The 11,687-nt window shown below is 40.0% G+C and overlaps 1 long non-coding RNA gene across 1 annotated transcript; it reads left to right on the forward strand.

The window, feature by feature from the left end:
• Nucleotides 1–326: 326 nt before the first annotated feature.
• On the forward strand, nucleotides 327–10,542 carry LOC121359069. Its single transcript, XR_005955987.1, has 3 exons — nucleotides 327–482; nucleotides 1,231–1,320; nucleotides 10,165–10,542. It is a non-coding gene; the product is annotated as an uncharacterized LOC121359069 (long non-coding RNA).
• The last annotated feature ends 1,145 nt before the right edge of the window (nucleotides 10,543–11,687 follow it).

Raw genomic sequence — 11,687 nt, forward strand, 5'->3', positions numbered from 1 at the left:
GTGAATATAATGTGAGCATCTGCCCGATGGCAGATGAGCTTTATCTCACAGCTTGGGAACTCGGATGGATGGTGCTTGGAGTGCCACCTTCTTTTCCCTCTCAGCTCAGGTTAAATATTGACTGGCCTGAGCTTAAGGCTGTTTGTTATGTGTGAGCCAAGATCATTATTAATGCAACAGCTCACAGAGCCCAAAGTGTCCTGAGCACTTTGCAGAGATGTAGGGCAATCCAGGCCCCAGTCCAAAAATCTGTCAGTGTCAATTTTCGACACAGCAGCCATTCCTCCCTGTCCCTCCTTCCCTCCCATTCCTGTTTCCCTGGGCTGTGTTACCTATCTAGTCACTTGGAAAATCGGAACAAGTATTTAGTTTGAGGAAACAAAAACTTTCCTCAGCATCTGAGTTCTGAAAACAACCAAAACCTTTGCGAAAGAAATGGGGATTAATAGCAGACTGCGGGTTCAGTTCCCTCTGGTTGCATGGTGAGTAGAAAACCCATTCAGCCATTTCAAGTACTAAACAGATATCTGGAATCATCTCTGCTGTTGCAATGGGTAAAGGTTCCCACACATTGTGGCAAAGGGGCTGGGGAAATGGCTGTCTCCATCACTTATAAATCCATTATTAAAATTACCTATTTTCTAAGAAGAAATATTGCAATAATACAAATACTATTTTTAAAGCAGCTTGATATAGACTAGTTCCAGCTTGTCTGTGAGACACTGGCAGGACCATAGCATTTTCAGAAAACAGGTTTTGCTTCTCAGATGTTCTGCCTCTTTTAGTCCATTCAAAGGAAATGACAGTTCAGGGTGAACCAGCAAAAAGTTATTTAGTCTAGATCAAAGGTTAAATTTTCAGTTCCCCTCTCTAATAATAAATAAAGTTTTGAAAACATGTTTTGGGAATGATACTTTGTGAAATTAATTTCAAGGTGGGCTTTTAGTGTAGTCAGAATTACAAGAGCCAATGTGACACACATTGTGTAGGAGCGGAAAAGAAAGAGCTCGTGTGTTAGGGATTTAAGTAAGCTTATAAAATCTGCTCATGTTGACTTGCATTTTTTTCTCCAGCTGAATTCCTGCTCAGTTGCAGTTTACCAGTTAGGTTCTCCTCAAATTAAATCTACAGTTTTCTGTGCAAGGGAAGGGAAAAAATAATAAATCAAAACTAATGAGATATTCTTTATACTATTGACGTCTTTATTTTTTCTTCCTGCGTCACTGCTAGATTTGAAAGGCGAAAACAAGGAGTGAAGCTGAATGTGAAAAATGAAAACTGCCCACCTGGTGAAAAGAAGGGAAGGAGGAAATCAGAAGGGTGAGTTAGCAATTCCTTAAGCACATGCAATGTCTGTAATTTTCAAACTTGACAATTGCACTAAGACACAGAGAGGAAGGGAACTGATAGGGAGAGTGTTTGCTCTTTCACAGACAGACCTGTGAGAGAAGTACATCAGCATTTTGCCGAGGCTGTGTGCAGCACATGCACAGCTCAACACAGGCACAGAATGGCAGCCACAGGAGGGAGGAGGATTCTCACCTGCTTTCCTCCCCTGCTCTCTCTGCCTTCCCTGCAGGGAGAATATTGACACAGCCCTTCCTTTCTCCGAGCTCAAAATCTAGTCAGTTAAAACATTTTGCCTGTCCTTCTCTGGATGTATCCACAAAAACCTGTGTTAATACCTTTTTCCAGATTTTAAAATCATATTATTATCCTTTTCCTTTTTTTGTTATGTGATTCTTTTGTCTCTCTCCTTCCCTAGCCCCTCCCTTACCCCCAAGAATAACAGAGAGACTAGACTGAGCAAACATTGAAACAGACAATGTACAGCTTGCTTTCAAATGCACAAAAAAGCCAAACCAGGAGAGAAGAGATTAAAAACTCATGGGTTTTTTCCCTCCCTGTCTCTAATTGTAGGTGTTATTATGACAATGTAGGTAAAATATTTTCTGATGGAGGTGTTTTTTTTTTTTTAATTTATAATATCTGTAAGTTCAGACAGTGGTTGAGAAGTTGAGCTTCTGTGTGCAGGAGCACTGGCACATTAGGCAGAATGAAGAGTGCAAGGGTGCTGTTCTGAGCTGTGCTCATCCATATCATTACACATGATTAAGCTCACACATAGCCTTCTTGCAGTTCAGCAGGAAGCTATATCTAGAATTTGACTGTCACCAGACTGTACTGAATTTAGTAGGACTTTTTGTTTCATTTACCTTACGGCTCGATTTTTCTTGTCTGGCAACTTCTGATTGTTATCCAGAGAGCCATTCTAATGTCTACGAATTAATTGATGCTATAATCTTCCAAGCAATTGTTTTCAGCTGCTATACTTAAATGATTATTTGTCTGAAGGCTGTTCTTCACATACAGAAATTTGAAAAAAATTAACAGTGAAACCGGAACATTTTTTCACAAGTAAACCTTTGTAGTGAACAGAGAGACACTGAACATGATGTATAGCGCTCTACATGGTTACCAAATTTGTCTTTAATGCAGGCATATAAATCTAAAAGTCTTGCCATTACTTCAGATATGCTGCATACTCAGTTCTGCATTTTGTGGGGGCTGCAGAACACCAATGCTCTACAAACCACCAACTTGCAGGAAGATAACTTACAGTCAATCTATCTTTTCTATACTGGTCTTATATACTGGTATGTAAATATTTTTGCTCATGACCAGAAAGCTTCTGTTATCCTGTTTTAGGAGACTTGATTGCTCTTTCTGTCCATCTATCTCAACAATTAGCTCTCACTCTATAAGGATCATAATTTTTTTTTTTACCTGAGATGTGTATATTACCTGTGGATGCAGTAAAGGATTGATATACAAGACATAAGAAGTGAAACATCAACCTGTATTTTTGATGAGGCAGTGCAGAAGATGTGGATTGGGGTCTAAGTCCAAGAACAAAGAGATTTTGTAAGTAGCTTGGGTGAAAGAAAACTCTTTCCCTTGCACTTTCAGTTATTTTCTTTCAGGACTCAAAGGATCGCTGTCTGGAGCCATCAAAAATTCCTCTCTTATATGACAGATGAGAACTAGAAGTAGAACTTCTATTGCCAGACTGACTCATCTGGCTTCCCCAAATAAGAACATATCTTTGTAGCCACTCTGACTTTATACTTGGTGCCTATAACCTGTAACTGTGTTGTTAAGACCATGTGTCTTGCCTTGGTATGTTGCAGACTTTCCAGGAGACTCAGACAATCAGTGCAAAAATACTCTCTGGCCTAGGACCCTCCCTGGCTTTCACTTTCAGGAGAATGCCTGGCCAAGGTTCAAAAAGTGACCATTCCTCATAATAATTGCATTATAAGTTGTGGGCAGCAGCATATATTCTTCTGGTAGCCATTACAAGCATAAAATACTGTACTTTGCAGCATAGAGAGAAAGGACAGTGTAACAACTAGTGACAAGAGCTGACCCTTCCATCAAAGAAAAACTGATTATCAGTGAATTTTCATTTGTCTGTGTAACACTCAAGACACCAATTAACTACCTGTCTTTCTCCTATTAGCAATATCTACAGTGTGCTGTGTAGGAAAAGTCTTAGTCAAAATTAACAAGGCACAAAGCACTAGGTGGATAGCAATTAGCAGACAGTGTCATTGCCATATCTTCCTAATAAGATGAAACAATAGAGAAGGAAATGTATTCTGTGCATCTAATGGATGCTGTAGATCAAATAACATCTCAGAGATTTCTGAAGCAGTGTAAACAGAACGGCTCCCTGTTGTGAAAAGTCATCTTGGATCAATGGTAGAACTGGAATAATCGCTGGCATGTAACTGATGTGGGGAAGGGGAAAATACAACATACTGAATTTTGTGTCATCAAATGAATGGCTTCATTTGAGCCTGCAAGAGTGTTTCACCAACTCTGTACTGGACAGGAGACAGACACTAATGGGGCTGGCTTGTTTTTGCAGACAGATGTCCACAGTTCCACCCTTTCTCCCTCTTGTTACCCAACCTCAGCCCAAGATCAACATGATTCAAAAGCAGGTTTCATTTATCTGACATCCACATGTGCTCCTTTAGGGGATAGAAGCTTAAATAAATGGTCTGGGTTTTGAGGTCATCTCTGTAACAGGATTAAAAATATTAACTGGCTCATAAATTTGTTTTACCAGGGTAGCATTGCCTGACTGAGCCTGTATCATTTTTATTGCTAGCTACAGTTATGTTTATTGACAGACAAGGATTATAAAATGATGACACAAAGCAGTAGTTATTCTGGGACCCAGCAGGAACAATAAATTCTCTGCCTCCAGTTCTGGAAATGTTTCAAGGCTTTTTTCTTCACGAATAGTTACTCCATAAAGCCACAGTATTTTCTTGACTAACACTACTCATTTTCTTCACCAGTGTTGCTCCAATCAGTGCAACAGAAATGAAGAAGAGAGTGGTGTAATGCTACAAAATTTACAAAGCCCTAAGTACACAGAGCTGAAATTATATTTTTCTGTAAATCTTAGTTGCCAACATGAACAGCAGAGTTTCTTGTGTCTAGGGATATTTCAGTACACCAAAAAAAAGCAGCAAAAAGGCAAACAAGAAAACATGGTAAACTTGATGCACTTCAATTGGAGAGAAAGAAATAAAGAACATCCAAGCTTTTAAATACACAACAAAATGACACAAAATCAAACATACATCAGAAGTCTGTTAAAGCCCCAGTTTTCAAATGTTAGTCATGTGCTTTAACGACACTAAGAAATTGGAGGACATTTGCTGCCCAGTGCAACAAATGATACAGAGGTGGCCTACTTCACTTTCAGCCTATTTCAGATGTCAAGTTTTTTGAGCCTCTATCATTTATCTTATCTTCCTGTTGCCCTTTGAGTGTTTGTTTACATCTTTCCCATAGTCTGAAGCCTGAAACTTCACTTGAAATGAGGTATCACTGGTCTCAATAGTGAGATTGATGCTGAAACACAGAAGGGTTGAGGCTGCAAAGGACCTCTGGAGGTCATCTTGACAACCTGTGCTCAAGCAAGGTCATCTAGAGCTACCTACAGCCTCTTATCCTTCACAAATGAAAATTAATTTGTCCAAAAAAAAGAAGACTCTTTTTTTTTTTTTTTTTTTGCATAGTAGTGTCACACTGTTGCCACTGTCTTTATCCTCCTAACTCCTTCTCTGCCTTATTCTGCTTCCCAAGTGTCTTCTCCCCAGTTTCATACACGCAAAGCACTTCTATTGCAATTGCATGTGCCTCTATCAAATTTCCATCAGCTGATTTTGGAACAATTTCCTATTTTCTGGAACTCTTTCAAAATTTGAAAGCGTCCTCATGATTTCATCATCCAGATCATTGATCAGCAAAGGATTGAATAAAAATGGACTCAGAAATACACAATTTTAAATGTCCTCCCAGTTTGACAAAAAAATAAGTGATAGTTTCTCTTTGATTTTGTTTTCTCAACCAGCTGTGAGCCTTCTCTGTGGTGATTTAATCATATACCATAATTTGCTTATGAGAATGCTCTGTAGGAGACTCAAGAGCCTTACTGAAGCCAAGATAGATCACATCTACTTCTTCCCCCTTATTCACTTATCCTGTCAAAGAAAGAAATTAGATTGGTTTGATACAATTTGTCCTTGACAAATTCACATTCACTAGACTATTATTACCCTCGAGGTGTTCATAAATTGATTGATTGATCCTCCACCACACAGCTTCAGTTCAAGGAAAATCACTTCAGCAGCATCTACTCTGATGTGCAGCTAATTGGGCTCAGTTCTGTGATTTCAAATCTTCTTCTGCAGGTTTGGTGCTGAGTTTCCAAAAAGGCATCCTAACTATCTTGACCACGTGTTCTCTTCAGTCCCAAAGCCAACCAGGTTAAATGAGCTTTACCTGCCATACTCAAGGGCAGCAGAACTACACGCACAACCTGTGCTCGTAAGAATATCATGCACCCTTTAAATGAGCTCTCTTTACTGCACTATCAAACATAAAATCACTGCCTGTTGATGAGAGTGACCTACCAGTTCTGGGGTTCATGCTACTGTGGTGCATGAGTAAGAATATTTTGTCATTTATGAAGAGCAGAACACAGTAAATGGTATTATTTGTAAACAATATTTGCAATTTATGTAAATGAAGCTGCATAGAATGGCTTCATCTCCTTTTTTTTTTTTTTTCCCCAGAAAGGGAGCAGAGTTTCAGTTTTCTAAGCCATTTGACCCTGAGGCTTACATTTGGAATTCCATGCTGATAGACACTACATAATTATTATTTTAATTAGAAAAACTGCAAAATGTTCTACTGTGCCTCTTAATTCAAATGTTATAGCCGCCACATAGGGCTTAGTCCTTCAATGGTTTCAGCACAGACTTACACTGAGCACAGTTGGCATTTTGCTCAGAACAAGATCAATATTTTTGGTGTGGCATCCTCACAATGAAGAATTAGCTAACTGAAAGACTGAACCCAAATTGACCACAAGTACTATTAAACTATTGAACACTGGAAATTTGACTTTCATGACTCAAAAAGATTTTATTAACATTGTTCATGTGCACAGAGACCTAATTTTCTAGTTCTTGCTTCAGCAAAACTCCTACAAGTAAGGAAGGGTAGTTTGAGTTCAGTGTGAGATGATCTCAGTGAGTTCAGTGTGAGATGATCTCAGTGTGCTCTGTGTGAGGTGAGCTTCAGTCACAGTCCTGTCCTCATTTTTGTTTGATCTCAGTCCTCTGTTAGGCTCTGCCACTGCAAAACTCATGCACAGAAATTCAGTGGGATCACACACACTAGGAAGTACGACTTTTAGAATTTCAGTACCTGCTTACTATTTGTGAATCAGAAGAAAATATTACTTTCCTACATCACTTTTTGAAGAACTGAGACACATTTTTAAGGGCCAGAGAAGTACCAAAATAATAGACTATTTGTTTCAAAGATAATGCAAAGCACTGAATGGGTCATTATGGAATAATTTAATTTGAAGAAACATTACCACAGAGCAAAATGAATAGATTAATTGTGCTATTTGTTTTCTTTCTCTCTTTGGAAACATATAAAAGATACCATTTGTAGAATGATAACATTTTTTTTATTCCATCATCTACCAGTGAAAATATATCCATTTTCTTCATTTTATAAGCAGTTAAATTGCTCTGACTGTTTATACACATCTGTGAAAAAAAGACATCTACCTTAAGATTTACCTGCCCCCTCTTCCATCCATCACTAAGGGCATGTTTGTGTTTGGCACAGGGATACAGCAGGATGCCTGAGGTAGCTTTCATCCCATCTTATATGTCCACATATTTTTGTACTGGGCCCAGGCTGCAATGGGACTGGGCAGCTTCCTGTACTTCTTTTCCATGCAAACCTACCCCAAGAACAGTTGCATCACTGTTTTCATGTTCCTGCAATTTAAAAATGCATTTCAGCTTAATTGCCTGTTAATTTGAATATGAGGCTTGGATTGCATCTTAGTTCTCTGCCATAGTTTTATCTTTGAAACAGCAACAAAATGACTTTTCTTTGTGGCTCTGTAAGTACAGCTAGCTAAGGAAATTGTTCCCAGGGCTGTGTATGCCCCTTTTGACACTGCCAAGGTTACTTGTGAATAAGAATCATGTTTGTTTCTGCTACATCAGAAAACAATTAGTCTTCATTGTTTGCCAACCAGGAGTAATCAAAAGCAGTAGGGAAATTAAATATACTTTCTGGTACATATGAAGATGATATACAAAAACAAAAGCAAAAATGCAAATTATAAAAGGGGAAAACTCCTAGACCGCCTCTTGCAGGAAAATAAAGATCTAGGCATTTTACAAACAGGTTTTTTTCATCTTTTCCATGAAGACATATTTGATGGAGAAAACTCCAGATGTATGGTAGAGCGAGACAGAATAGTTTATTCGCTGTGGAAACAGTTAAGGTCAGAGTGCATACGCAAGAGCTGTTTATTTGCTTAGGTTTGATTTGAAAAGGTGGTTTTAGCAATACCAGTGGGGAAATTTAGCTTCTTTTTGCTAGAATTGAGGAGAAGAATATGGCTATGAGTAACCAGGAATGCACATTTAAGGTACTGACACGCTGCTCACCACTGTAATTACAGGATAGACAATCATCTAGGTTTGAACAGTGTGGATATTGAAAGAGTTGAACTGCTGGCTATATTAAAGTGAGATCTAGAAGCAGTAAAGGATTTATAAGTCAAAAATTAGGCGCAGATCTGCCCAAAACAGAAAACACCTAGTTCACTGAACAGAAACAAAAATCCAGCTGGTCCAGAGAATCCTAAGCAGGTACCTGATTGTCAGCTAGGTAGCAAGGAAGAATAATCTTCAGGCTGTATGCCAAACCATCCAAGGGAACAGAGATCCCTCCATGTAGTTGAGGCCCAGAGCCTGATTGCTCATGTGAGTTTTCTTCCTGAGAAATCACAAGGAGATGTTCCTACCATGCACCTTTTCTGCAATAGCATCTGCCCAAGAATTGGGCTCAGACGCTTGCCAAGCCTGGGGGAAGAGGAAAGGGAGAGAAAAGGGGGAGCAGGGAAGGGGGAGAGCAGCTTTTAAAAGACAGGAGAAACACTGTGTATTTTTGTGGGGCACAGTCCAGTCACAGAGATGTACTTGTCTTTTAGAGGAATTAGACTGTCCTCTGATTGGTGTTTGGATCTGAGTGTAAAATTAGTAAGAACTGAGCCAAACTTCCTGGCCAAAAAAGCTCAGCAAGTTAAGATGCTGCTGGCCAGCTGCCAAGTAGGTTTAAAAGCTAAAATGTTTTAGTTCTAGATTTATTTACACAAACACAGCAAATACAGTTCTGGAGAAATTTTCTTTTTTCAGCATCACAGTGGGCCCTACACCAGCCCACTCCAGTCTCCTGTACTGTAACCCAGGTGAGATTTCATCTCCTGCATGTGGCACGTGTTTGCCATAGGAGCCTGTATCCCTTTAACCCTGTCATAACTTCCTTTAACAGAGAGCGTTCAGCTATAGACAGGCTTTCAAAAAACTGAAATTAATTTTTTTTAAATAATGGATTTGGAAAGGTAAATCTATCAATTTTAATATGTAAACTCACATAGCAGAATATAATTTGGAAAAAAAAAAAAAAAACAAAAAACAAAACCCAAACACACTGACAGTCAAATCAAAATAATTCAGTTTGTAAATAGCAGCAGGACAACAGACTGCCTTTCTTAGACTCAAATTCTAGGCTAGCATTATGCACATTGTTAAAACTTCTTTCTATGTGTAAGCTTTTCTACAGAATTTATCCTGGAGTATCTAAACCTTGTGCAGCTGCTCCCTCACTGCTCTGTGATTATCTGAGAAGCCAGCTGAAAGCTCATTTTTAGGCTTCTCCTTTTTTGTGGGATATTGCTTTACTGTAGTTATTTAACGAAATGCTGTGTGTGACAAAAAGAGTTGTTTCAGAACCTAAATAGAAATACCCTTGTAAAAATATTTAAAGCCATAAGCCTGCCATTCAACTGGTCACCAGTGGTTGTGATCTCCATCCATGTTGCTCCCATGGGTGCCAGGGTGGTGCAGAGTTCCATGGGCACAAGAGGGATTTGAAGTGAGGGACAAAGGCATTGAAAAAAGGAGAGAACACTGGTAGTTGGAGTGGGTACTCAGGTGAGTGCAGAGAGGGGCTAGGTGAAGAGAAGGGCAGCACACAGGTGTGCAGAAGCAGACCCTTTGCAATATGGTAGGGCTGCAGTGGTCCTCGGCTGAGGCACCCTGGGCTGTGGCACAGTGACAGTGCGTTATCCTATGCTAACAAATACCCAAAACGCCAAGCAGAGCTCTGATAGCTCAAGCAGGAGCCAGAGTCTCACTGCAGCCAAGGGAGCTAACACAGTGAAAAGCTAAGAAAAAGGGGGAAATACAAGAATCTTTAGTAGATCTGCAGATTAAACCAGTGCAAGGTCCTTGTTCTGCTGCCAAGCACAACTCTACCAAGAAGCCTTGTGCTGTTTACCATACATACTGCATGGCAAAATTTCCCCTAGGTGACCACTTAAGGTGGCAAAAAAAAATTTTTTTAAGGAAAAATTGCCTTCAAATAAAGCAAAGCATAACAACTAACAGGCTGGGAATGCTTAGGGACAGTCTGTTAGGACAGATGGCTGCTTAACCAGAATGGTCTCTTGACCAGGTTTCTCTGTCTGCATTCCAGGTGCCTGCACGTAAGGAAGCAGATTACATGTGCTGTTTCAAATGTGTATCGATTTGCCAGTGGGGAGAGAGAAAACTCCATCTTTGATAAAGAATTTGATTTGATGATCATTTACAGACCACACCGCATGAAGTCTTGACACTGTTTCTTCACCCTAATTACTTTGTGAGCCATCTGGTGCACCTGCTGTTGCAGGGAGGCAGGAATAACAGTTTTACACCCTCCCTCCCTTTTCTTTTCCTTTTTATCACACTGAGATAGATCTTTTAGGTGAACATCCACCTGACATGGCCAGACAGTGCAGATGTAGACGCAGGTGCAAACTCGGTCAACCATGCCTCCAGATGGCTCTTACTTATTAAGGCAGCCAAAGTAATAACCACAGACAAAGGGCCTCCAAGAAAAAAAAAAAAACCAAAAAAAAAACAAAAAACCAACCAAAAACAAAAGAAGAAGACCATCCTGCAGGAAAACACTAGGTTCAGAGATGGAGTTTGTGACGATCCTGAAGATACAATCAAGCTTTGAATCTATGGTGGAAACAGAACTGGTCAAGTCCTCTTGAAATTTGGGTGAAATGACAGACTGATAATTGAGCAAGCATGAAAATGGTTAAAATAGAGTCTCCTGAAGGCTGATTACATAAGCGTAAGTGCCAAGAGCTAGATGCCAAGATAAAAGCCATGGCTTCCTTTTCTCCTGTTGAGTTATCTAGTCTGCAGCCGAGAAAGCCAAGAGGAAAAAGCAACAGGATATTTTACATTCTGATTTCTTTTAGATGCTAGGGGTATCACATTTCCAGTGGCTGAACTCCAAGCAAACAAACAAGAGAACAAAATGAAGAAATTGTGCCCTCCCTCAACCTCTCCTTCTAATATCTTTAATTACTGGTCTACAAAGTGTGAAAGTTCAAAGGAATGAGTTTCAGGCTTGGGAAGCTGCCTCACTAAACAAGTTCATTTGGGCAGAATAAGCTCACAGGAGTCCAGAGGCCGCCTCTGCTCAATTGAATGAGCTCCCACTTTTTAACGTGAGTGCTCAGTAGGGAAAAGGCATCAGGAAAAAAAAAATCTTCTTCAACCAGCTATTCCAACATACCTCCTTCAGGGCTATCACTTATGAGTTGAGGCTTTTTCTGCCTTGAGGGACAGCACAAAATGGTCCCCTCCTCTTCACTGATCATTCCAATAGCTATGCTGCCTAAATGAGTGTTCCACTGAGGAGAATTAATTGCTGCTTTCCACCTGTATTTTCTGGAGAGAGGATTTGTGGCAGAGTGCCCAGCAGACACTGTGCTTCTGAGGATGCTGGGGCCAAAAAAACAGCATGCAAAAGTGATGGGAGGTGTAAATCCACAGGCAAGACTCCCTTGGCCCTGCCATGCTGCTAGCAACACACAAAAACCTTCAGGCTTGGCTGAGGAGCAGACTCAGCCCTGCTTCAGTCCCTCTGCAAAGTGAGAAGGAAATCTGGGGGGTGGGGAACTTCACAGTAGTAAATCTTAGTGAGAGGCAGGATTGCAA

Source organism: Pyrgilauda ruficollis, unplaced genomic scaffold, assembly GCF_017590135.1.
Source record: "Pyrgilauda ruficollis isolate IOZ18807 unplaced genomic scaffold, ASM1759013v1 scaffold41, whole genome shotgun sequence".
In the NCBI taxonomy this organism is placed as follows: domain Eukaryota; kingdom Metazoa; phylum Chordata; class Aves; order Passeriformes; family Passeridae; genus Pyrgilauda; species Pyrgilauda ruficollis.